The sequence below is a fragment of the Leopardus geoffroyi genome, chromosome B1, assembly GCF_018350155.1.
Source record: "Leopardus geoffroyi isolate Oge1 chromosome B1, O.geoffroyi_Oge1_pat1.0, whole genome shotgun sequence".
Classification (NCBI taxonomy): Eukaryota; Metazoa; Chordata; class Mammalia; order Carnivora; family Felidae; genus Leopardus; species Leopardus geoffroyi.
Window position 1 is genome coordinate 59601405 of NC_059327.1, and position 27353 is coordinate 59628757.

The following is a 27353-nucleotide window of genomic DNA, read 5'->3' on the forward strand; positions in this document are numbered from 1 at the left end:
TGTACATTTTATCAACTTCAAAATAAGGGATATCACCAAACTTGGAAAGACCGTTTTAGTTACAAAATAAAAGGAACAGAAATTCAAAGTGTCTTCTTATAAAATGTTTTATCGTAGATGCCTCTTACAACTTTATGATTCTTACCTAAAGAAAAATATGAAATCTAAACATTATGCTCAAAATATCTAATGTATCAGGGGAAACTAGTCATCATGTTGAAAAATCGTAGGCAGCACTATTTTTGTTGACCCTAAGACTCCCGATCAGCTGAGCAATAGCAGATTTAATGGCTTCCACATTTCTGGTATTTACAAACCTTTCTAGCAGACCGCCTGGCCTCCACGAGGTAGAGAGATGCTGGATGTGCTGTAATTCATTCTTGCTGGTCAGCACTTTTCCTCTCCCAAACAACCAGGACCTGGGTGTAAGAGGCTGCAGGCTGCCAGACTGTTTTAGCACATGCTCTCTCTCTCACACACTTGCCTTATTCCCCCAGCACCTCATACTCTCAACAGGATTTTCACAAAAAAAAACATGAAGCTGCCCTAAAACCTCCCCTAAATGTGATTTATTTTTAAAGAAATATGTAGGAATGTACCACTTGCAACCAAAAGCAATGAAGTCTCTGGGACAGTATTGTCCGCTTACCTCTTAATCAGCACTCAGATTTCCTCTGAGTCTCATAGTCTATGAAATTCTCTGGACTTTGCGTCCTTTTATAAAAATAGGGCATCAGAGACTTTTTTCTATATTGAGATAGAAATTAGGTATTTATATTTAATCTGAAAATAAAACCAGTTTGCTAATACTACTCAGGGGATTAATTCCCGAAACTTAAAAATTAAATACGGGTTAGTCATAAAAGAACAGATAAGACTTTGGGAATTAGAAAACATTTACCACCACCACTCAGCCAGCAGAGCATCCTCAGCAACAACACACATACTACTTCTGAGACTGTTGAGAAGGGCAGGATTTCTTGATTCTAGGGCATTTTCTCATTTCCTGTGTCTTCCTACAGTCCTAGAGAACATTCCAGCCTAGAGCCAGCTTCCAGTTCATTCTATCCTGTTCTCTTTCCATAGTCCCAGACCAGATCTTCACCCATGAGAACTGTGGATTAAGTTGATTTCCCCATGTGCAGTAAACTATAGATTCTTTCTCTATTCTATATCAGATTAAAGCTCTTCCCTACATACATCAGTCTTTCAACTTCAGACCTGTCATTGAAGCCATTCGTATACCTGGCCCTGATTTTATTTTTTTTTTTATCATTTTCCTATACTAACCCTCTGCTTCTATTAAATATTTGCATGAATTTATTATTTCCTACACAGTCCTCATGTATCACTTGCTGATTTTCCTTTGCCTATCCTTTCCCTTCCTTGGGATTCTCTCCTCCCCTCTTCATTAAACCCACCTAGGAACCACTCTTCCTCATAGTCAAGCTATAGGCTCCTTTAACAGACTAAATTCTACTGAACACATGCTTGCTGGGCACCTTCCATGTGGAAGGCATTACATTACATCCTACAGGTAATGCCTGGTAAACTCTGCAACTAGTTGAGTTTATACTGTCAATAAGTGTCCTTATCTCCCATGGAAAAGATACAAACCAACATTTGGATGTAAAGTTAAGCATCATAAGTACAGTGGAGGTTTAAGAGAAGGAAAGAGTAACTGCTTTGGTTAGATATGCTTCATAAGGAGACCTCTGCCTCGTACTCGAGGAGTGTGATATCTGGTCCTCTAACTCCTGGGTCAGCAAACCTACAGCCTGCAGCCCCCATAACCTGTTTTTGTACGGCCCATGAGCTGAGAATGTTTTTTAGATTTTTAAAATTTTTAAGAAAGAGGATAAACTTGTGACATATGCAAATCATAGAATGTCCAAATGTCAGAGTCTATCAAGTTTTTTTGGGAACACTGCCATGCTCGTTCACTAACTCATGGTCTCTGGCTGCTTTTGCATTACAGTGACAGAGTTGAGTAGTTGCATCAGAGCACATGGCCCACAAATCCTAAAATATTTACTATCTGGACTTTATAGAAAAACTTTGCCAACTCCTGCTCTAACTTCTTGCTCCTCAAAGTGTGATCCTTGGACCAGCTGCATCAGCATCATTTGGGAGTTTATGAGAAATGCAGAATCTTGATCCTCATCCCAAATCTACTCCCGTCAGTTCAGATCCTCCAGGAAACTCACGTGCATGCAAAGGTTAAGCAGTTCTGGCCTTTTAGGCTTTGACCATGCTAACCTGCATCACTGGTCCTGGCTTTCCCTCTAGGATGCTCATTTCTTTAATATAGCAACCATATTTGATGGGTCTCGTACCTCCAGTCCCTTGCACAAAAATGCATGTAGAATTATGTTCTGTTTCTCCTACCTCTGTACTAAACACATTTGAACATCTTTCCTTTGACAGTTGATCACATAGCACTTTGTGATAGCTTCTATACGATTTCCTCATACTGTTATTTGAGGCCTACTGTATTCGTGCTTTATTTTCCCACCTAGGAAATAGGCTTCCTCATGGCAGAAAAAAATTCTTAATTTTTTTTATTGATCCATTGTGTATTGTATCTGCTTTCAAAATACTATCTGCCACTTGTTATTCTGGAATATGCTTTCCATGAAAGCATATGCTTTCAAAATACTATCTGCCACTTGTTATTCTGGAATATGCTTTCCATGAAAAACTCAACAGTGAAGGATCTATGGACAACTAGATCTGGAAGATGCTATATATTCCGTCTCACTTCTTGGTGTCTGCAATTCCCATTTTCTCATTAAAGGCCCAGAAAGTCTTGCGGAAAAGAAATGTCACACTGTCTAATCTAGTATTTACTCCACTTATTTGACCATGAGATTCTTTCTAAATTTAGCATCTACTTTCCGAGTATATGTTGCAGAATACTTTCTAGCATACTTATCCCATACAATCTGTAGTTTTTGAAAAATGAATTAAGACCAATTATAACCTGAGCAATGATGATACGTATACGGCTGAAGACACTAATCTGTAAGCACAATAAAATACTTGAAATATACTTTAAAAATGGCAGAAGGAGTAAGGCAACAAATGCATTTTCTGCAACGGTCTATTTTGTCTTCTGAGATGGTTCACCCTTGTCTTCAACAATTGCATATGGTGACACGGTTGGTGCTTTGCTTACAAATCATTAGACTGATCTGCTTCTTGCTTTCTAAACACTAATGCTATTTGTTCTCCAGCTCCATGAATAAAATTTAAAAAGCATCTCCGATTGTAAAATACAGAAGACCTAGTGCAGAGAAAAGATGAAATTTGTCCCATTTCAGCATTAAGTACAATAATGAATGTGAGTCATTTATATTGCTTTGACACTCAGGAAAGTCAGATTGTTACTGATATTAAGTACCTGTCAAGTGACCAGTTCTATGTTGTTAAAATGTGGTTAAGATAGGGTGTGACTCAAGAGGGGGGGAAACTGCAAATATTTAGATGGCAGACTCCCTGTAGCAACAAGAAGGGCAGTGTGGTTCCTGGCCAATATTTAGATAAATGTGTTTAATTTATGATTGGAACCATTTGCACGCTGGAGCCAGCAAGGGCCTAGCAGAGGCTCAACTGTGACTTTAGGGAAGTTAGCTAGCCTTCCTGGTTCAGGTTCCTCATATATATGAGAACATGAGACTTTATAGCTGTAAAATTTCATGATTCTAAGGTTCTTGGTGAAATGGAAGGGTTTTATATTTAGGACATTTGAAGTCTTTCCAGAAGTGATACAGAAAATTCTTTGATGAAAGGTCCAAGTAATTAATGGCTTCGCTTCTATGAAATATACTAAATATAATAGCACTTCTAAGATTATATACCCACATTGGGTCCTTAAATGTGTCAAGGGACTTAGCACCTTGTCTTTATCACTACTGTGGTACTTGACTTCCAACATTCTATTGAAATCTGTTCTTCATGTGCCTCTCTATCCTACTAGAATACAACTTTTCCCAGGGTAGAGGCCTGGCCTTTTTAACTTACAAGCATACTATATGTTCCAGCACAATGTTTGGTATATGGAATGTATTAATCATACCTTTTTATTTTCTGTAATTCTGAGGCTTTGACATCTGGGCCTTGCTGATCCCAGAAAGACCAGCCCTCCCAGAGCTAGCCCATTCTTCACAAGGGTAAATGACTCCTCTGGGTGTACATTCCATATGAAAGCTAATCCTTCTAGAGCCACATTCCCACCACCCCTTCTATTGGGCTCTCACACTCAGGGACACAATTGCCCTGCTCTAATCACCCCAGGGCCAGAGAGCAAAACACTAGGGGCAGCCCCTATGCCCAGGAGTTCCCTGTGATTATTCAAACTAGCCAATCTTAAATCTGCTTACCCTGCTTCACCTGTTCCTACCTGCAGAAAATCCATAAAAGCTCTTACCCATGCTTCCCTCTCCTAGGGGGTACCTGGTGATTCCCCTGTGTTCCCCCATGCTGTAGCTCCTTAATCTTGGGAACTATGAAAAACTATCTTTCAATGGCAGTCCTGTCCTAGTCTATTGGCCTTACCATACCTGATATAAAATGCAGGTTTTGTTATTATTCTTTTAAATGTTTATTTTTCGGGGGCGGGGGGAGGGGGCAGAGAGAGAGGAGACACAGAATCTGAAACAGCTCCAGGCTCTGAGCTCTCAGCACAGAGCCAAACGCAGGGCTCAAACTCTGGAATGGCAAGACCATGACCTAGGCTGACGCTGGATGCTTAATCAACTGAGCCACCCAGACACCCCATAAAACCTACATTTTTTTTTAAAGTTTATTTATTTTTGACAGAGACAGAGACATAGACATAGAGACAGAGCACGAGTGGGGGAGGGGCAGAGAGAGGGAGACACAATCTGAAGCAGGCTCCAGGCTCTGAGCTGTCAGCACAGAGCCCGATGCAGGGCTCGAACTCACAAACTGTGAGATCATGACCTGAACCGAAGTTGGATGCTCAACCGACTGAGCCACCCAGGCACCCCAAAACCTACATTTTAAAGCACTGAACTCATCAAAGAATTAGATTACACATGAAGAAAGGATTGAACCAATAGTTGAAATAATACCTATTACAGTTTTTGCCTTAAGGCATATAGAGAGAGATGTCTATCTACCCTCACTTGCTCATACCGAAGTACATCTTAAAAATACAAAATTAAACTCAAAATCATCTACTTCAAAACAGGAAATCAGCATTGTCTGATTCTTTATGTAATAGACAAAATACAAATCACTTTCTTGTCTAACCTAAGAGAATCCTGGAGATTTAAAGTACTGGTGCAACAAAGGAGAGGGATGAGATGTACTCACGGCCTGTTTGTTTTGCTAAGTTTCTTGAAGGTCATACTTCTATCAGCTTTCTGGAAAGGACTTAAGACATTCAGTATTCTTTAAAGAACAGGTAAAAGGTCTGTTGATTCAATTCTGACCTGAAATTTTTCCTATCTTACATTCTGGTTGCCAGTACAGTTTAGGAAAGGCAATACTGGTGTGGCAAGCCAGAAAAGAGAACAAAAACACAGGTCTGGTAAATGCGTGGAACAGGTAATGACACTGTGTTCTTTGCATACCCTGTGGCAGACATCTCTAATTGGTCGGAATATTCTTTGCTAGCGAAACTGGAGGTCTCAGAATTCTCAGCATGGCTGTTTGGGCAGGCAGGGTACAAAGCAACTGAAGTTGAAGTCTTCTCAAACAAAACACATTTGACATACTCAATGTGGTGCCTTCTTGGAAGATACATTTTTCCCTTTCCTCCAGATCCTGGAAGCTGTTCCTATTGTAAGAGTGGGGAGAGGGTTTGGTGGAGAAAGAACACGTGTGGAAGTGTGTAATATAGCTGGGAGAGTCTACTTAGGTAAAGTTCCACTGAAAGACACCCCTGGACTTTTTCTTCATTCTATTCATTACACCTGGAAGTCATTTAACTAGTGCGTAAAACACTGGTTAGTATATTGGAAAATCAAAATGCTAATTATCTACATTCCCATTCTGTACTTCTAATAAATTTCAACTTGAATCAGACCTTGTCCATACTTCATTTTAACTATTAAATGGTTAAAATATATAACTACAATCTCATAGTTAGGATGAGGATACAATATTTGGGAACCATGATAGTCATAAGGACTTATACAAATTCAAATCGAGAGAGCAAATATGTATATATTTAATGCCTATTTTATGCCATGCACTTGGTAAATATGGCCTTATTTCCCTCAAAACCTTGTGGAGTAGTTCTCATGTTATCTTTAGATAACGTCTACTCTTATTTATGTATAGAAATTTAAAAAGGAAACAATGTGGATAATTAAATCCGAATAATCCTCACAATTTCATTTTCTTGAATACATTTAGTTTCATCTTTCATCAAACTTTTTATTATAGCTATAAACAAATTTTAACAAGTTTTACAGATTCTTCCCCTCTAATCTGGTGGAGCTAAGCAACCATGTGATTGCCATGTGATGGGGAGCTAAGGCGCAAACACTGAAAATTAGTGGAATAAATCTCTATTCAAAAGAATTAAGAGTTGCTCGTATAGGAGTAAGCCAGTTGAGACTGATTGTCAGATTCCAAGGTCATAAACAGGGCATGAAAAGAATCTTGCATTAATGGGAAATAAAATGTAAAAAGGATTAGGAGATACAGTCATATTCATTCATTCATCAATCATTTATTCATTCATCAAGGGGTTGATGGCACCTCGACTCCAATCTGGGAATTCCTCGAGGGTACCAATGTCAGCTAAATTGGATTTCTTATTTCATGAGGCCAGTGCTAGGCAAATAGAGAAGAAAACCCAACTATAGACCTAGGAAATACTGAATACACTTCATCTAATGAACAGGGGCTCTTCTATCACATGGAAACACGTACGGCTTTCAAAAATTTTTAAAAATTGGCTATACCTTGATACATATAGATTAGAGGTTAGTTTTGGATAGAATACTTAGGTTAAACTTAGTTTATTAGAGAGGGGATAATGTTGATGAACTTTACAAGACTGGGATTTTTTTTGTTCATAAGAGATGACAGAGAAAAAAGGATCATAGTATTTAAAGGTCTGTAAGATGGCACATTTCTTTATATTACTCGTGCTGGGATTTTTTTTTTTTTGAAATCTACATTGTTTTAATAGATATATTTCTTCTTGTTGCATAATGTCTTTTTTTTTTCCGAAATTTTCAGACATTCCAGACTAAAAATGAGACCGTGCCAAAAATTCAAGGATCATATTATAGCACCAGCAGGATATGGCAGGATTGAAATTCAAGAAGGTGTTTTACACAGAAACGTTCAATATTTAATTGTTCACTTTCTACATTTCAAGGTGAGGTCAAATGTAACCTCTGATTTGGTTAGAGTTCGACTGTTGGAAGAGAGTGGCTGTATCTGACTGCAGTCACAGGAACTGCTTTGGTTAAGGATCAAAAGGGGTCACAAGGGTAACTAAAATCAGGGGGATCACAGCTGCTTCTGAACAAGAGATCTCCTTTGAAAACCAACAATCGTTTCCATTCTTGGGCAGTGTAAGAAAATTTTTAAATTGACCTCTCTGATGTGGCCTTCCTTTTTTTCTTCTCTTAGGACCCTGGCAACTGGCAGTGAGGCTCAGAACTGTATTTAGGAGTGGGATACACATGTGGGAAAGCCCAGAACACTCTGGTTCTCCAAAACAGGACAATACTGTTGATTTTTTGATAATAAATTCAACTGTTAAATGGAAGGGACTAGCAAATCCACAGGCAAAGTGGAATATGTACTACCCAGCATGATATACTAATACTTTATGTTTAAAAAAATCACATATGGCATCGCTTGGTTTAACCGTTGACTATACTATCTATTCAATACACAAACAGAAATACAGATTTTATGATTGACAGTTTCAGTATCTTTCTCATTTTGAACCACAACTATGTATTGTGGAAATTTTCTGTGCCCTGTATTTTAAACATGAACAAAGTTTAAGATGGAAACATCTGATTTATAAAATTTATAATGCTTCATCAATGAATCTTGGCTAATATTTTCTAACTCTAAGGAAAATGGTAAATCTTGGAAGCCAGTTAATAGAAAATTGAGTGCTTATTAAATAAAAGCCTTTAAGAATAGTTGAGTTTTCATTTTCTTCTCTAAGTCACGTTTCCTAATAGTCATGGAGAAACAAAGTTATGTTGAAAGATGTGTCTCCACTTTTACTTCCCAACTCCACTGATTTGTGCTTCCTACAAAAATTTATCTTCAAAGGGATAGCAATGATTATAGGAAGGCAAATTTAGCTTGCAGCTGCCCCTTTCTCCCTAAGTACAAGCAGCCACATGACTTCACAGAAGCACACGGTCAAAGAAAACTAAAGGAACTAGTTTTTAAGATGCTATTATAATGGAAATCAAGGGGCCGGGGTGGGTGGGGGGGACCAAGGGAACAAAACCCAGAGACATCAGTGGTTCCACAAGGGGTTCTATTTTCTAGGTGTTCCTTTCTCCCAAAAGAATGACAGGAACGACAGTGCTCTCCCATGAAATGGGCATAAGTTCCCAATTTTGGTGATTGTCCAAGATGAATTTTATTTATGCCTGAGCTCAAAGTCAAGCCATCTGTAAATAGTGCATTTCATACATCCTCAATTAAACACCAATTAATTTTTATGGAGTATTTTTTGTCTTGCCACCAAGTATTTCTTAATTTTTTACACATGTTCACATTAACCACAAGACACACCATGTTTATTCTGTCATGTGAATTTATAGGCAGACCAAAGTGAAATTAGGCCTTGTCTAAATTTGCTATAGTTATCCTTTCATGCCTTCTTAGCTCAAAGGACAATAGCTAAATTTGTGTGGACAACAGATGTACTTTAACCTTCTGGTCAAAAAGAGACCAATAGACTGAGTTTTTGAAATTCAAAGCCCAGGAAGTGATAAAATGGCCTTTGAACCAAAACCAGACTCATGTCTACCAATTTTTTCCTCTCATAATCACTTTATCTCGTAAGAAAGAAAGATAAAATAGAGAGAGGAGTAAATGCAGCTCAAATAAACCGAACTTCTAAAATGATTTTATCTTGTTTTGACCAGAAGAGGTAGCTTCTTCATATCTGGACTCAAGGAGCATGTAGGTGTTAATCAGTATCCCTAAGAAACAGCATAGAAGTGGGCAGGTAGAATCTACACTAAGTATGTGTGCTGCTGAAGCTCTTAAAATCTTAGATTATGCCCAGTGTTTTCCACCCTGGTGATGTAGTAGAAAGGGCCTAGGGGCCGGGAATCAACAGTCCAGGATTCTGGTTTCACCTGGTCAACAGACCAGCTAAGCTGAACGAAATCCAGTTGTCCTCTCTTTTAGGGCTGGAGTTTATTTGTGAAATGTGAGGAATGAACTAGACCAGTGTTTCCTCAAATGTGTCCCAAAAAACTATTTCTGCAGCAAGTTAACAGATAGCATTGAAAAAGGAGGGGCGCCTGGGTGGCGCAGTCGGTTAAGCATCTGACTTCAGCCAGGTCATGATCTCGCGGTCCGGGAGTTCGAGCCCCGTGTCAGGCTCTGGGCTGATGGCTCAGAGCCTGGAGCCTGTTTCCGATTCTGTGTCTCCCTCTCTCTCTGCCCCTCCCCCGTTCATGCTCTGTCTCTCTCTGTCCCAAAAATAAATAAACGTTGAAAAAAAAATTAAAAAAAAAAAAAAGAAAAAGGGTCCTGTGGCACAATAGGTTTGTGGAGCAAGGAGTTAAACATCTGTTTTTACTATAGAACTTTCTAGAACTTTGACTATGCCAATATACACTAAATTTCCAAGACAGAAAAACTGCAGGCATCATTCTCAATCTTATTTGACCATAGAACATATTTTGAGAATCACATTGAAAGATTAATGGTACATGGAACACATTTTGGAAAACACAGGGTTGAATTATCACTAAGATCCCATCTAACTCTACAATAGTGACACTGAATACCTGCCCTACACTTTACAACTACCTCTTCCGGTGCTTACGACAGACATCCCTAACGAAGCAAAACTTCTTTCTCACTGGCCCCAGACTTAGTTCTGGAGTCCTCCAGTGGTGCTCTGGGCAACCACTACCAACCATTTAGACAGAGCTGGCACTTGAGTTGAAACATATTGGCCATGTCTGATTTAACAGTCTATGTTTACGTATTATTTTCTTAGATAGGAGTCAATGTGAAATGCTGACTGCTGGCTCTGACTGTTAACTCTAAGAATTTTTTTTTCCTGTTTTGGACAAGCAGCCATTTTGCCATGGCACATGGCATTACTGGGCCCTCCCTCACCCCCCGCCTTCGGAAAATGCTCAGGGTCAATGTATGATATGATGTCCAAATCAGGTCATTTCAAAGAATGAAACAGGCTACCATTATAATTACAGGAAGATTGCAAGAGCAACTCGAAAATGTGATTTTGGCTTTAGTGGATATTTTGACTCTGCAAATGTGATTCATCCCCATGAGTAGACAAAAGTAAACTTCACAGTCTATGAGGGGGAAAAAAAGTTCCCAACCTTCCTGTCACTCATTCACAAGTTCTTGTTACACCTGTTAAAAAACAGATTCATCCTTACCAATCCTCTGTGCGGGCAGACAAATAAGTAAGCATGACCTGACAAGTCATACTTCAAAGTTACCTATACTGTGAAAATTGGTACTGAATGTTTCCAAGCCTTCACAGCGTTGAGGGAAAGAATGGATTAGAGAGAGAGCCCGAGAATGAGAAATTGCATACATAAAACAGCTAGAGGTGCACATTCAGCTATTCTGTTGTTACAGTTATGGCAGGTAATTACTAGCTATTGTTGTAACTTGGATTGCATTCCAAAGGAAATAAAATGGGAGATGTTTTATTAGACAATGCTGTCAGTCTTCTATGCTTTTGGAACCCATCCATGGAGATACAACGATTACCTCAGACTTACGAAACCCAGAAGGACTAAAACCAAAGTAAGGATAGGGAAATAAGACTTCTTGGTATCTTCAACTCGACATAAATACAGAAACCCACATAAAACAGTTGATGTATAGACCGTTAGCAAGCCCAGTAGTTCTCTCTTTGCATGTGACAAGCAATTACATTGAACACAACTGTTCCCTCAACAGTGGAACATTCTTCGCCCAAATCAAAGTACAGGAGGATCATCTATAATTTTTCCTAGTTTATCAGTGCCTCCATTTCTTGCTTTAATCTCGCTGCCAGTTAACCATGATTAGGGGTAAGGGAGGAGAAAACAGGTGAAAGTGGGGACAGAAAATGAGTGGGAAATATCCCTCTTTCTGAAAAAACTAAAACTTCAGAATTCCAAGGGCTTTGCTTCTCTCTCATCCCCTCTCCACAAGAGCTTTCGGCTAACACTGCACTGGTTCATAAGTCCCCATCAGCTGAACCAGGCTCAGCAGGCAAGGGTGGGCACTTCAGCCTCTCAGATTTGGTGGACAATCTGGCTGAGGTGGAGGGGAGGCTTGGTGGCCTCCTCGCACAATGTTCTGACCCTAGTCTAATGGCATTCAAGCCTGGCTAGCTAGCGTGGTCCCGTACGAACCACAAAACCAACACCAAAAACAGAGCATGCGTGCCAGCAAAGTTCAACCATACGCTGGTCCCGTCAGTCCGTAACTACTTACAGAAACTGGTTTTCTTTCTTTTTCCAAGATTTTCCCAGCTAGCTCACATCAAAGCCACCCCCCTTTTCTAAGTGCTTCTCCCTTTTTCTTATTTTGTGTTCCTTCTAGAAGTCCACACTTGGAAGTCAGCTTTCCTGAAGAACTGTAATAAATGAAGCATCCACCAAGGAGGGAACTGGGAATGAGACCATGAGGAAGTAGGTATAGAGGGAGTTCCAGGGCTGGCACACAGCACTCACATGCCTGCACCAACTATCTTAACAGCGAATGTTTTCATCGAAGCGTTGAGCCACATTTTATACCCACACACGCAGAAACCTGAATTAAACATCTGACGCGCTCCTGGAATCAAGTTCCTGAAAGAGTCACAAACACCCAGCAAACGCTGCTGTGCAACTACCTTTCTGATTCTGATTCACACAGGTAATTCTCTAAATAGCATCTGTCCTACCCCCATCAACTGGGATCAGATACATACTTGTGAGTCTGTAGAACGGTGAGCCATTTCCCAAGAAAGCTGTCTCCACTGCTTCCCCTTACATCCTGGGTGTGTGGAGCTGTGGCTGGAGCAGGGAGGGGCCTCAGGTGTGTGAGCAAGAGCAGGAAGTCAGGACTAATTATACTTTGTTTTATTAGGCTATTTGAATAACAAATAAACTGGCAGGTTTCGTTTCAGTTGCTTTTTCAGAGCAAATGACCTCAGGCTGGCATTTCACTCCAATGGACTCTAAGTTTTCAAGTGTTAAAATTAATGTTATGATTAGATACAGACTTCAATCTTTTTCTTTGAAAAATATGGATTTTCGTGATGAAAAAAAACTTTGCTGATTAGAAGTTGAGCACCCACCTGGCTCCATTCCATCACTCAGTGCTCACATCCTCCTGTGTGCCCCAAAGCTACTTTGATGGCATAATACACAACTTTTAAAAATTGGCTTCAGAAGTACTTAAAGACTTGGCAAAAGACAAAACCAAACAAACCTCTAAAACTATTATGTGGTACAGGGTAAGGGGTGGGGGAGACTTTAGCATATTATATTTGCTAGTTAGAGGAAGTTATAATAGTTCCTTCGCTTGCATAGCAAATAAAAATACGTGTTTTTTAATTTTAAACTGTCCCTGATAATGGCTACATATGTTTGCTGTGGCTGAAAAGAACAGTATATTCAAAGTTTGCCTTGGGGAGCCTGGGAGGTGCAGTCAGTTAGTTAAGCGTCTGACTCTTGGTATTGGCTCAGGTCACGGTCTCACAGTTCTTGAGTTCGAGCCCCACATTGGACTCTGTGCTGATGGCACGGAGCCTGCTGGGGATTCTGTCTCTCCTTCTGTCTGCCCCCGCCCCCGCCCCCGTCTTGTGCTCTCTCTCAAGGTAAATAAATAAACTTTAAAAAATTTTAAAAAGTACTTTATCTTGTGGAGGATTATGCACTATGTGCATATCCAGACATCTAGATAATACTATCTCCAACTCAGCCACTCCTTTCTTTGGGGGTCCTCAAGAATTGCTTGGGACAAGGAAGAGTTTTGGCCAACAGTTCACTCTTTCAAGCTGTGCACATTAAGAGAAAGCCTTTCTACACTACCTTATCATTTTGGCAATTTGTGGATGTTGAGAAATTTCTAGCAGTTGCCCTGTGCTAGAAAAAGACAGAGGGAGTTCATGCTGTATGTAAATGCTGTTTCACAGTCATAGTCTTTTCTCAATCCTCTTGGGCAAGAAAATCCTAGTGTCCGTCCAGATTTTAATATTCCATTGATTCATAGTTTCTCCAAGTTTTCTGAAGGTAGGCTTAAAAAATGTGTCCAGGTACTGTGTTAAGTCAATCTTGAAGGATCTAAAGCAATTCCCTGAGGTTTCTTATGACTGAAATTACTCCACATGCCCAAAGATGGAATGGATTGGAATGAGTGGGTTTCCCGGTCACTAGATATACTCAAGATGGAGGAAAATAGGTAGGAATCTTGTAGAGAGAATTCAAGAACCGAATGGCTGATTGATGGAGAGTCTACCATGATGACCGGTGCCATGATCTTTCTTTTAGCAAGCAACTGACAGCTGACGCATGAAAGTGGGACAAAACATCTAAGACCTGGTGTGCTGAATTAAAAAAGACTGGCATAATCCTCTTAATTATGATGCACTTATTAGATTAGCCTAATTTAATCAAGGTAACTCTTGAAGTTTCCAGGGGCTTTTTAATTAGAATGGTTTATTGGGGATATATTAGCTGTTAAATGGAACTTATGTTCAGCACACAAAATGCTACATTTCCATGTTTGCAAATAGTCTGTCACAAAATATACTTTAAAAAACAATCGAGACGCCTGAGTGACTCAGTTTGTTAAGCCTCCAACTTTAGCTCAGGTTGTGATCTCACAGTTCGTGAGTTGGAGCCCTGTGTCAGGCTCTGTGCTGACAGCTCAGAGCCTGGAGACGGCTTCGGATTCTGTGTCTCCTCCTCTCTATGCTCCTCCCCCATTCACGCTCGCTCTCTCAAAAATAAACAGTAAAAAAATTTAACAAGAAAACCATTTCACACTTCGTACAAAAACCTGGGTCAATACAGGATATTGGACCATTTCTTCTAAAAGAAAGACTTCCTAAATTTAATCACCTTCATCGCTAACTTGGTTTATATTAAACTTTCTACTTTCTCTCTGCTCAAGTTCACATTTTAGCCTTATTAATGTAGGACCTCTAACTTTAAAAATGTCTGTTAGATAATCACATACTAAACTTCAAATCCAATGAGGTATAATTACATTTTTCAAAAGCACGTTTGAGAGCCTTAAAGGGATTTTTAAAATTTTGTCATTTAACTAAAGACTGATTTTCATGAAATTTTGCAAATACATTCTGATAGTTTTCTGAAAATCCTCCCATTTCCTACCTTTTGATATCCTCTTGCATTTTTCAACACTCTTCCTGGAGAAGAATCACATACCACCCAAAGAGTGAAGACAAATCATGATTCCTGCTGGGGACTGGCACTCACATAAAAATATTCGTTGGGAGGGGCGCCTGGGTGGCGCAGTCGGTTAAGCATCCGACTTCAGCCAGGTCACGATCTCGCGGTCCGTGAGTTCGAGCCCCGCGTCAGGCTCTGGGCTGATGGCTCAGAGCCTGGAGCCTGTTTCCGATTCTGTGTCTCCCTCTCTCTCTGCCCCTCCCCCGTTCATGCTCTGTCTCTCTCTGTCCCAAAAATAAATAAACGTTGAAAAAAAATTATAAAAAAAAAAAATATTCGTTGGGAGAGGAAAGTCCAGTTCTCTACAGAAGGAACTCTGTGCCACAGTCATGCTGTGTAGGACTCTTCACAGCCTCCGTCCGCTTCCTCAACATTTCCACCCTCCGACCCAAGCCTCTGGAGGGTGTGCCCGCCTTCCAGCTCCTGTGCTGTGTTTCGTCTGTCTCTGTCCCATCAGGTATAGTCTATTCTCAGTGTTGAGAAATAAAAACAAAACCAAAACAAAACACGAAAAAGAAAACCCACCCTTTAGCTAAAACCTGTGATTCTGTACAGTACTCTCCTGAATAAGACGTAAAATGTGTATTTTTGCTCAATATACATAATATGCGGATATCCGATAATCCTGACCTCCCATTTTTCTCATTTATCCTCACATCCGCCACTGAGGTGGAGCTCAAATTCCTCCCTCTTTCCCCACCTCTTCTTCCCACAAAGAAAATATCCTATGATTTCTAAGTGACTAAGAATTGAAACACTAAATAGCTCTAAGAGTCTGGTGGCATTAGAGATTTTCTGGCCAGTAACTAAAGAGTTAATTTTGGACATTACAAAGAAAATGTTAAATCCGTTGCCAGGTCATTTACTGCAATGTTAAAAGCTAACAGAATGAGTTTGCCCAGCACCCTGGAGTCTAATAATGTAATTGTAACTAGTGCACGGAGAAGAGGGAATAGTCTTCTAACACTGCTTTAGAAGTGATTTATTGATCCCTACACAATAATTCTTCAGCGATTCACAGAACCAGAATTTATAGATTTATTCCCAACTTTAGGAAAAATTGACTTCACTCTTGAACCCTTTGCCTTCTTCCATCAATCTCCGAACTGCAATTAGCTAAGTTAAACTGTGATCCTGGAAAGGCATTCCCTCACCACCCACCCCCAACAAAATGTATATACTTTACATAAAGGAGGAAAGAAAAGGATATTCAGACAGCATTACTATACACGTATGACTATGCAGAGTATGTATGCTTAGTGGAGGTGGGTGCAGGTGGTTTCCAAGTGGGAGCTCTATGAACATCTAAAAAGAAAAGGAATACATTTAGAACATGAGCTAAGACTCCTGTATATGGAAAGCTGTTGAAACTAATGGGGAAATATGAACTGGTATGACCTTTCAAGAGGAGGATCTGGCAACACTAACATTTAGAGTACACATGCATTTGACCCAGCAGTTTCGTTTCTAGGAAGTTATGCTCTGCTATGCTCATACAAGGGCACAAAGACCCACGAAACACGGTTGTACAACAATGTTCATTTCCGCACTTTGTAAGTAACAGAAAACACTCATCTTGCCCTAAATGTCCATCAGCGAGGAGAAAAGGAGCAAATAAATTATGGTATTCCACCCAGGGAAATACTACGCAGCCTTTAAAAATAATGTTAGGTGAAGCTGTCAAAAAACATACTGTGTCTAGGAATACCACAACGGTGTTTACCTGAAGAGTAAACTTCCAGAGAGTCTTATAAGAAACTTAAAACTCTGAAGTTATGTGGAGGGGAGGAATGAAGCAGAGGCAAGGGAGAGAAGTTTCACTTTTCATCTTGGAGCTTCCTGCAGGATTTTTTTTTTAACCATAAGCAAATATTACTTTATATATGCTAAACTTATTAAAATTACCAAAAAGAAACCTACAGAAAAGCATGAATTTGAAAAGCCATCTATGCACCATTTCATTCAAGTTTATTTTTGAGAAAGCGCACCTGCACAAGCGGGGGAGGGGCAGAGAGAAAGAGAAGGAGACAGAATCCAAAACAGGTTCCAGGCTCTGTGCTGACAGCTCGAACCCACGAACCGTGAGATCATGACTTGAGCTGAAGTCAGACGCCCAACCGACTGAGCCACCCAGGTGCCCCTATGCAGCATTTTAAAAGCTGAAAAAAAGGATACGCTTCTTAGGGCAATTGTGCTCTATTAAAAGATACTTGTATTACCACTTTATCATTCATTAACTACTAGGCTCTTTTAACCCCTATTTTATTTGCACCACCTCATAACGTTGTTAGGAAGATTAAACACAGCGATGCAGTTCTAACCTTTGGCTCGGGGCTTCATTCATTTTACTCAAAAGGTTAGCCAGTTATTCCTTACAAAAGCTAAGGGAAAGGTACATTGTGGGGGCACAGAAAGCAAATTAAGTCTCGGGATGTATCCAATTACTTACGAGTCTTTCATTTTTGTTCCTTTTGTTCCTATTTGAGAGCTCCTCCACTTGATCTGGGTTATAAATATGTTTGTAACATGTGCCCTTATTCCTTTGTCTGTCCAGGAAGGTTCCCCCTGCTATGAGAGCCACTGCACCTTCTAAAGCCATAGTCACAGTAAGAATTAAATGGACTTGATTAAAGAAAACAAATGTTGGCATATTGTCCTATACACTTAAGTATTTAATCCTACAACTCGATCTATTAATGCAAAAAGATGTTAAAATTAAAAAAAAAAAAAAAAAACAAATTCACACCAGCCAGGGATTATCTCATCTTGCTTCAGACAGTGGGTGAAAAATATCACAGTGTATCACAAATTAGGATCTGTAGAATGTGACATGTTAGGGTTGTATTCTGTTGTGTTTCCTTAACGACCAAGCAACAGCTTATAGGAAAGTTCTTGGCTCTGCTGAGTCAGTGTCCCAACAACAAAATGCCTTTTAAACTATGAAGTGATTCTTGCAGAGGTCAAATGAATCAAAGTTCCATCCCTCAAGCATCCTCTGGGTTGGAACCTGAAAATCTTGCTGGAAGAAGAGAGAAGCTAATTGAGAGAAGCTAAAATGAAGACCTGGCTACACAGGAAAAGACCAGATGTGCCTACACACATGTAGCTTTTACTCCAGTTGGGGAGAGACACAATAATCACTTAAATTATCACATAAGTAATTTCAGATAGGGCAATGCCACGGAAAAAACAAAACACAGTGAGAATGATCAGAGCTACATTTGGTAGGGTAGTTATGGAACAGAGTGAGGTCATTTCATACTACCCCGCTACAGTATTTTTCACCAAGATTGTGCAAGGAAAAAGATACCAGCACATAAAAAGAACATTCATGAAGAGACCTTGAAAGCAGATACTTGATGCAAAAGTATTCACGCCAAGACATTCTCCATTAATGAGCATCACGTCACCTATCTCCAAAGGGGCTCCTTTCCCTCGTTGGATTTATTAGGACTAACTGGCAAATCTCTCACCTTCTGGGCAAACAGAACTTACACTTTCCTGAAAGCATTCTCTCATATTAATTTATACCCATAAGGACCAAAAACTTTTCACTTAGATGACTTAATACAGAATTCGAGTCCCTCTCTACAATGAAATGGCCCATTTTCTCCCACCCTTATGCCACAGAATTCTAATTTTTCTCGCTCAGGCTGTAAAACAGCTGTTTCTAATGCATATGGACAGATTTCAAGTTTAAGCTATTACATTGTGAGCATTTCTCTAGTAGTTTTTACAAACTGTTGAGCATTCTCCTCTGTCTTAAATGTTGGGGGGGGAGCGGGGGGGACTCTGGTGAATGGGAAAAGAAGAAAAGTAGCTTATAGGATTCTTGGTTAAGAACCACCTCTGGTACTCTCTGGAGCACATTAGCTCTTTAGAAGAAGCAGACAAACCAAAAAAAAACAAAAAACAAAAAAAACAACAAACCACACACCAGGATAGAATTCATGTCAAGGCCCCAGAGAATGGCCTTAATGACCTGAAAGGGGAAGAGCAAAGAGGGTAATGATTGTGCCTTGTTCTAAGTGTACAAGTTGAATAAATAAGGAAAATAATGTAATTTTTTTTTTTTTTTAGAAAAGTGCTAAACGCATGAAAGTTCCTTAATCTGCGGGGTACACTGGAATACATGGAGGGACCTCTGAAAACCCGCGGGGCTTTTTCCCCAACTGCTTCTGAGGGTATGTGCCACTGTCCCATGCTCAAGAGGTCGTTCACACACAAGCATATTATTGTTGGGGTGGACTGTTAAGATATGCCTCCACAGCAGCCTTAGAAAACATTTTTCTTTCAATATTGTAATAACTAATCCTGATCTCTGAAGAAAAAAAAATATTCCATTGTAATAATGGGGTGAGAATATCTCTATATATTTTGCACTGTAGTCAATGCAGTCTGCCAAACCTTTGCAAAGAACCTAACCAAGCAAGCCAGATCCTTCTAAAATTTTAGATGTCAGAGAGAAGAATTCTGATCTTCACTTTTCAGGACTTCTAGGTTTAAAAGGCTACTGAAATGTTCAAGCCTTTTCATATTTGATGATACCGTTTGAAGCTAGTTGCAGAAAGGAACACGAGAGAGAATCCTATCTTTTTGAGTGGTGGACCTTTCACGGTTTCGTTGTTTCTCAAACTGTTCTTGCTATGCAAACTGAGGGCAGGCTATGTTTTCACAATATTTTATGCATAAGTATCGTTTAATGTGTTATTTACATAAATGCCTTGTTTTAGTTTTAAGGACTCAGATCCTATGGTATATGTACCATTATGTAGAAAAGTTATCTGTATTTTTAAACCGTATTGTTACCAGAAAAGTATAAATGAAGGTTATGTGTCGTTAAGTGCTGAATTCCTGAGTGATGAGACTTACGTAGGTATCCTGATCTTCTGAGACTTCATAATGAAAGATATCATGGCTGAGATACTATTTATTTTGTGGCAACGGGAAATAGGCTGTTTCTATAATCACTGCTTGGAGCCATGGAAATTAATCTTATGCCACTTCTATCAAGGGGAAACCAGAGGCCTTAAGCTATGTGGTGGCGGTGGGCCAGATCTTGATTCATTCTTGGAAGCCTCCTATACACCATTTCACAAGTGATACCTGGAGACCACTTTAAGTAGATTTCATTTTGGTGTTAGCATTGGTTCTGCAGAGAATAACGTTTCGGGGGTGGGTGGTAAAGTTGTAAATAGGGACTGATGGCCTGCTATCTCCAAAATTACAGAGCTGTGTGCTCTCACACACTTGTCAAAACTTGGCAACAGAGCCCTGGGCTTGGCCCAGATGGGGACTGGAGTCCTGCTGTGGAAGTAGATCGCTGGTGGCCCCTGAGTCACCTGCTCTGGTACCAAAGGGAATTCAGCATCAGCATTCTGCTCCGTGGGTCCTAACTTAGAATACCACCTCTCAGCTCTCCTCAAGGAAGTCCCTTGGTGATGGTACATAGGAGGTCGAGTGGGGGCAGCGGGGGGCGGGGGGGGGATGCTGGCCTGTGACCAGGGACCCTGGCCCTTCTTCTTCCCAAGTCTGTATGGGAAGGTTGAGATGCCTGCGGGCAGGGAGAGGTTGTGAATGACCTAGGATCTGCTGAGGTGAAGCTACATGCCGCCGTCCCTTGAACAACAGCCAGGAGACCACTTTGTCACCTGGTGATGAAGTTGGCTTCCTGCCCCAGTTTCTTCTTAGAATAGCAAATAATATACAAGGCTCAGCATCCCTGTGAGGTCGTCTCCTAGTTTTTAATAATTCCTTGTATTTATTTAGTGCCTTTTCCTCTCCCAAGAGCTAACTGTAAGAGTTTTCCATATGTTACTTCAATAATCCTCATTACAGCCCCGTGCCTGAGCTGGTTAGAAAACGGTGCTAATGGGGCCAAGGTCAGCACTCAGCCTCTCACGAGCCCCCTGTGAGCAGCCCCATTTGCACTGAGAAAATCTGTTTCATGGCCTCACCCTGCACAGCTAACCATAACCAATTATTTTAAAAAGCTTACAAGGGGCCACAAAGATAACAGGTAATAATAACGACATTTAATGAGTGCTCACCCTGTACCAGTTATTTTCTAAGTGCTTATTATATATTAACTAATTCAGCTCTCCCAAAAACTCCTTGAGCAAAGTGCCCATTGTTAGACCCATTTTAAGGAAGAGGAAATGGAGGCCTAGGGAATTAAGTAACTTGCCCATGGTCACACAGGAAATGGCAGAACACAGATTTCAACTTCATTAGTCTCCTTAAAGGGATCATACTCTTAACCACTACTCAATACTGCCTCCGTATAAGCAACATTATAGATGGCACAACTCAGGACACAAATTCCTTATCATACCAGTATATTAAACACAACTCAGTAATACAGACTACAAGGGCGTAGAGGAAAGGGACACAGCTAACATTTAAAGGTCAGTAGTCATAACACCCCTCTGGTGCCGTGCTATGCACATCACAGGTATTGTCTCATTTTAATCTTTACAACACTTAGAGATAGGTACTCCTGACTCCATTTTACAGATCAGGATATAGAGGATCAGAGACTAATTTGAATACTGATATTTAGTTGGAAGAGCCAGAATTAGAAAAGAAATACGTCTGCTTCTAATGCATATGCTATTCCCAAGGAACTTCAGGTGGCACTCTCAATTTACATAAAGGAAACAACTGTGAGTGAATAAGAAATAGAGGTCTAGAGCCGAAGAGAGCTATCATGAGCTATGGTATCCAGGATTAGAACCACACTTTTGGACTTCTATTGCTGGGTCCTCTTTCCTGCAACTATCAAAAGCCTATTTCTTCTAGCCCTACTCTTATACCACAGCCAAACAGAAAATGTGAACCCCTATGGCCATGGAGGCCAATTTGTTTATTGCAGGGTATTCAATGATGTAGCCTATCTAAACCCTTGGGACAGTCAAAGCTCAACAAATGTTTAAAAAATGTCAACATCCAAAGAGCTCCTGTCTATCACTTGAAACAAATGGGAGTAACTACTTAACTATTTTCCTCCGTGGAAGCACCAAATGGCTTTTTAAGTTTTACTTATTTTGAGAGTGAGCAAGCAGGGAAGGGGCAAAGGGAGAAGAAGAGAGAGGGAATCCTAAGCAGCCTCTGCGCTGCCAGCACAAAGCCCCATGAGGGGCCCGAACCCACGATCTGAGAGATCATGACCTGAGCCAAAGTCAGACGCTTAACCAATGAGCCACCCAGGTGCCCCACCAAATGGCTTTGAAAGAATGGCCTCCAGATAACATGGGCTCTGGGATCAGTCACACCTAGGTTAGAACCATGGCTCTTGTCATTTCCTCCTTCAGTTTGGGTGAGGTACTTAGCCTCTCTGAAACGGTTTCCTCATCTGGAAAATGGGGACAATAATTGTACTTATGACATGGAATTACTAGATTAAAGGAGAAACTAAATGGAAAGAAGCTCCCAATCAGACCTTAGTAAAGGCTAACTTACTATTATTAAAGTGAAGATCGTCATGAGAAACTACAATGTAAAACTCGGCTTTTATTTCCCAGTGTTCGCAAGATCACCTGCAACCTAGAAACGGGAGCTCACTTGTGTTGTCACTCTGCTGCTTCAGACACTTGTAACCAAGTCTTCTTTCCTAAAAGACTTCATTAGTGGCGGGAAATTTTTCTTATTCAGCAGATAAAGTTTCAAAGTACATGGGCAGGACGTGCTGGTGCCCTAACAGCTCAGTAGCTATCCATATTGGTAGTAATAACCAGCACGTGTGTATTAGAAATTGTCCACGGAATATTGTGCACTCACAGTAAGACAAATAGCAAGACCTTAAGCGGGGCTATTCGGGCTAGTGCACTGTGGTAACTGTTGATGCTACAATCGGTTTCTGGATCAGCTTACGCAAAGGAAGAAAACCCCCGACTGCTTCCTGTATATTATCCTCGAGTCAGACAATGCAATCTGGATATGAATTCCACCTGAAAGTAATACTTCCAACGTGGTTAGCAAACCAGACTGTTTTTCCTTTTCAGTTTAACTTGACCTAATTAAGTATGGGCGTAGAATTTTGCCACAATACACAGAGACCCTTTACCAAGTCATTTGACATCAGTCTTATTCCATAATTTGCCAAGTTATAACACAAGGTAATGGGATATTTCAGCAAAACCTCAGCTTTTATGTATGGACAATAATCCTAAGGCTCTAAGCCCAGGCTCCAAAAAGGCTTCAAGCATCCCTCTCCCTCCAGCACCAAATATTCTGCTATAATCTCAAAGAGCTCTCACATCTACTAAACATAAGGCAAGGTATACATCTGACAATAACTCAGGAGGTTTATGTTCAGAAATTTTTCTTCAGGGTGCCACAAGATAGCAGAGACCAAGATGGAGAAAAAACACATTTCTTTGCACTGTGTCATCTGCTGTCAAAGTAGATTATTTCCTGCCCTCACTATCACAATCTGGATACATTTCTTAAAAAGTGTGGGGAGAGTCAAGCCTGTAGAGTAGAAGATGCCCGCTCTTGAAAAGGGGAAGACAGAAGAGGCAGTGAGTGGAACATCTACCAAGAGCAGGAATCCAGTTGGGTTCCACATAAATTTTCAACCACTGTTAGTCTGCTTTGACTCCAGAAACATTTTTCTTCAGGACTGGACTTCCTCCTCAATAAATCAAGAATTTTATATATTACATATAATAGTTCAAGAATCTAGCCAGGGATCTCTCATAGATTTGGGGAGCCTGAAAGACTCAAGTAACTTGTACACAGTAGGACTCAGTATTGATAATTCAATGAACACATAATCCCGAGACTGGGAAATGGCACCATGCATAACCATCCTGGATGTGCTAATCAGTGAAAGGTAGGTAATAAGACACAACCCATGAAAAGGAGTCAGCACAGTACGTGCTGTGTTGGGGGTGTTCAATCAATGCTGATTGTATCACCCATTCCCTAACCTACAGGAGTAGCTGGGTTTTCAAGTAAAAAAGAATTGTGAGCTTTATTGGGTGGTAGGAATGCAAGAACCACAGTGTCTCTAAGGGGGCTGGCTGTGAATCTTTCCCCTAGAAAAGTGATGCCCAGCTAGGGTACAGGTGATTAGAAGGTTCCCCAGATAAAGACCTCCTGGGGAGTTATCAGATTCCCTCTCAAGATTTAGTGTTCAAGTCTATTATATGGTCGCACCTGGAAAGACCTCAGGGAGATATGCTTTCTGATCTGGAGCCGTATCTGGAGAATGACAAAACCAGGGGCCAGAAGTTACCAAGAGCTGAGTGGGGAGTCAAGACAGATTACTTGGAGGAAGGAAAGTTAAATAGGTTGGCAAAGTGAAGGGGTCAAAGGCAGGACCAAATAAGAGCTGGGTAGCAGGTTCTGAGAGCCACAGCCATGGGTCCAGGGTGCCTTCTTGAGCAACTATCTCATTAGGAGACGTCTGTGGCTGGTTTTCATGCAAGAGCTTTGTCACAGTACAAAGGCAGATCTGATGCATTTAAAGATTCTGTTCTAGAAAGTGTAGTTTAAGAGAGGGCTTATTCAAATATAATCTACTGACACTTGCCCTCAGAACCCTCTGAAGTGTCACTTAAAATGTAGATTCCAAGATTCTACTCAGTCTTCATGAATCAACAGGAAAGAGGGCCCCAGAATCTGCATTTTTGTAAGCATTTCTCCACCCTATCCACTCAGGATTTTTAAGAATTCTAAGCTTTTAAAAACACTAAAATATGGTAAAGTGTAAGAATATGTTTAATTTATTTTTGAGACAGAGAGCGAAAGCATGAGCGGGAGGGGCAGAGAGAGAATATTATCAAGCTGTATACAATCAGCACAGAGTCTGATGTGAGGCCTGAACTCACAAACTGGAAGACAATGACCTGAGCTGAAACCAAGAGTCAGATACTTAACTGACTGACCACCCAGGTGCCCCAAAGCATAAGGAATTTAAGGACAGCAATCTTGAGTTCTAATCTTGGTTGTGGGATCTTGGGAGTCACTTAACTCTATTGGGACTTTGTCTCTTCATCTGTGAAACACAGATAATGTATTTCTTCAGAGGAGTTGCTTAAGTTGATGGAGATCAATGTAGTCTGTGAAGGCAAATGTTTGTAATTATCACATTTCTGAGCCAAAGTGAAATCTTGGAGACCCCTGCCATTGTACCTAGGACAGATCTGGGTTTGGTTAGTTATCTCTGAATTGGCCAGTGTTTTGGCCTTAGCTAGGTGTCCCCTGGAAGGCTCTCCAATGGAAGTGCTTACCACAGCCAGCACTTAAAAACTCTGTCTGATGGTTTGCGGGCCTGGTGTTGGGAGGCAGACTGCTTGCTTTTCAGATCCTGGAGTCATGAGGGAGAAGTGCTTTGAGCAGCCAGAAGTCTCAGGGGTCTGCTTCTCAGGGGTGAATTCCAGGGACATTTAATGTGCTAAGCTACTGGGGACAGTAGCTGGGTTAAGAATTAAGCAGTAGGATAGGATCAGAATCCCAAATGAGTTCATGAATTGGAGAAGTAATCAAGAACAAACGAAAAAAAAAAACACTCAATAGGAAAAGTTCTGAATAATACTTTGAGGAAATGATTATCACAAACACAGGCTAAGAAATGTCCAGCCAAATGAGGATAATAAGCTGAAAATGATCCAGTGAGGTCCGGCTGTCACTTAAAACATGAGCATGAAAGCTGGCTGCACTAACTGAAGCACAGTTTGAAGGAACTGTGAGGTAATCGTCACTTTATCATACCTTTATGAGACTTCTTTGTCCAGTTCTGGACTTCACAGCTTGAGAGGCATGGAGTCCTTGGACATAGTTCAACAGATAGAAATAAAGATGATGAAATTGTTGGAGAACAAGAACTATGAGAAAAAGCAAAAAAGATCTGGTATTATTTAACCTAGGGAAAGAAAGCTAAGGGGAGACTTAACTCTTCCCATCCATGAATTACAGTTGAGAGTGATCAACTGTTCTTCGTATCCTGTTGAGGAGTAAACAGGCTTAAGTTCAGCAGAAGGGATGCAAGTTGCAGAAAGGAAAACTGTTCTTGTGTTGAATGTTAAGGGTCTGAACAGGCTGTTGTAGCAAAAGATAGACTTATTTCCAAACACTGACCAAGGGGCCACACCAGACTATGGTATGTGGATGTGACAAAATGCTAATTTACACTATTTCTAAAGTTGGAAGGAAGGATAATATTGACTAGATTTGGCATCAGCCATGGCTCTGGCCCAGAGCTGCGATTTGGGGCTGGCAATTCTCCAGGCCTCAGTTTCCGTTTTTTGTTTTGTTTTTTAAACACTTATTCTTGAGAGAGAACGTGCACACACACGCACTCACACAAGTGGGGAGGGGCAGAGAGAGAGGGAGACGCAGAATCTGAAGCAGGCTCCAGGCTCTGAGTTGTCGGCACAGAGCCCGATGTGGGGTGCCAACTCACAAACCGTGAGATCATGACCTGCGCTGAGGTTGGATGCTTAACTGACTGAGCCACCCAGGCGCCTCTGGTTTCCACATTTATAAGATGACCTCCACTGCTTTCTTTCTCAGCTCTCAAAATTCATTCTGTGATGTTCTAGAGTAATGTGGTAGCTGTACTTAACAGGTTTAGGTTTTCTTTCCATTGGAGTGAAAACAGTAAACCTGCTGAGGGGGTGGGCATTTGATCTGGACTTGATGGGCTCATGTCATGGGTTGGGGCAAACTGTAGAGAGCTACAAGGTCTTTATGGGGGATTATCTGGTTCTGAGAGAAAGCTGAAAAGAAGGCAGGATACTCCTGAGGAAGAATATACCTGGAGCAGGAGGAGAACATAGGGGTTCCCTACAGGCTACCTAGGAATAAGAACATATAAAGGACAGAAGACTATGGGGCATGAATCAGGATAAGCTGATGAAGATGAAGCCTTAGCTAAGGGACCCAGCCAAGCCCAAGGAACTGGTCTAGAGTCAACTACTGAGGAGGCCAGTCAAGCAACTGCCTAATCAATGCAACCTGAAACCAAGAACACTGGGTCTGTATTTGGGTAGCGAAGTCCTCAGTTCTCAAGGTCTGAAAGCACATTGGCTTTAGAGCCAAACAGACTTGGTTTCCATTTTACCTCTGTTATTTATTGGCCATGTGATCTTGGGCAAGATGCTTCATTTTGCTGGAACATAATTTCCAGATAATAAAACAGGGATAAAAGGTCTACTTTATAATATTTTGGTGAAGATTAAATACATGATCACATTCCTGACACATAGCAAGTATGGAAAAACTGCCGTAATTCTGACTTGGGCCTGGGAATGGAATTAAGGCAGAATAAAAAGAAACTTCAGTGACCTCATGATTTACGAAATGGGCCTGACACTACCACCACTACTCATGATCCAAACTAACTTTCACAGCATGTTTTCCTATATTCCTCCATCGATCCTCAGGAATAGTTACCTTTAACATAGGTATTATTACTACCCCATTTCAAAGATAAGAAATTCAGGCTTAGAGTAGATAATGCCTTATCCAAGCTCAATCTGTAAGTCGTGGACTTGTGGTAGTCACTTAACTCTTCTGGCTCCAAAGTCATTGCTTCCCCACCCCCCCTCCACCCCCCCTTTAACATCTACTTCATGGGAGAGAAACAGGAAGAACATTGAGAAACCAAGGAGTGTTTTTATTATAATCAAGTTAGCTGAGTAATGGAAGCCAGGATTTGTAATCTGGTCTGATTGCTGGTAGTTGCCCATTGACAGTTCACGGTCTTTG

General features: G+C 40.7%; 1 protein-coding gene across 5 annotated transcripts in view; it reads right to left on the reverse strand.

Annotated features, from left to right (window-relative positions):
• The window catches only part of PALLD (palladin, cytoskeletal associated protein), a 408001-nt gene that overhangs the window by 236040 nt on the left and 144608 nt on the right, over nt 1-27353 (reverse strand). The window contains exon 1 of one of the 5 annotated variants that reach the window (XM_045463536.1): nt 12146-12163. The exons of 3 other annotated variants lie outside the window; for them this stretch is intronic. The gene's annotated coding sequence lies outside the window, so the exon portion shown is untranslated. Of the gene's footprint in view, nt 1-12145; nt 12164-27353 lie in introns of those variants that run through there. One more of the 5 variants, XM_045463529.1, reaches the window with a different exon arrangement.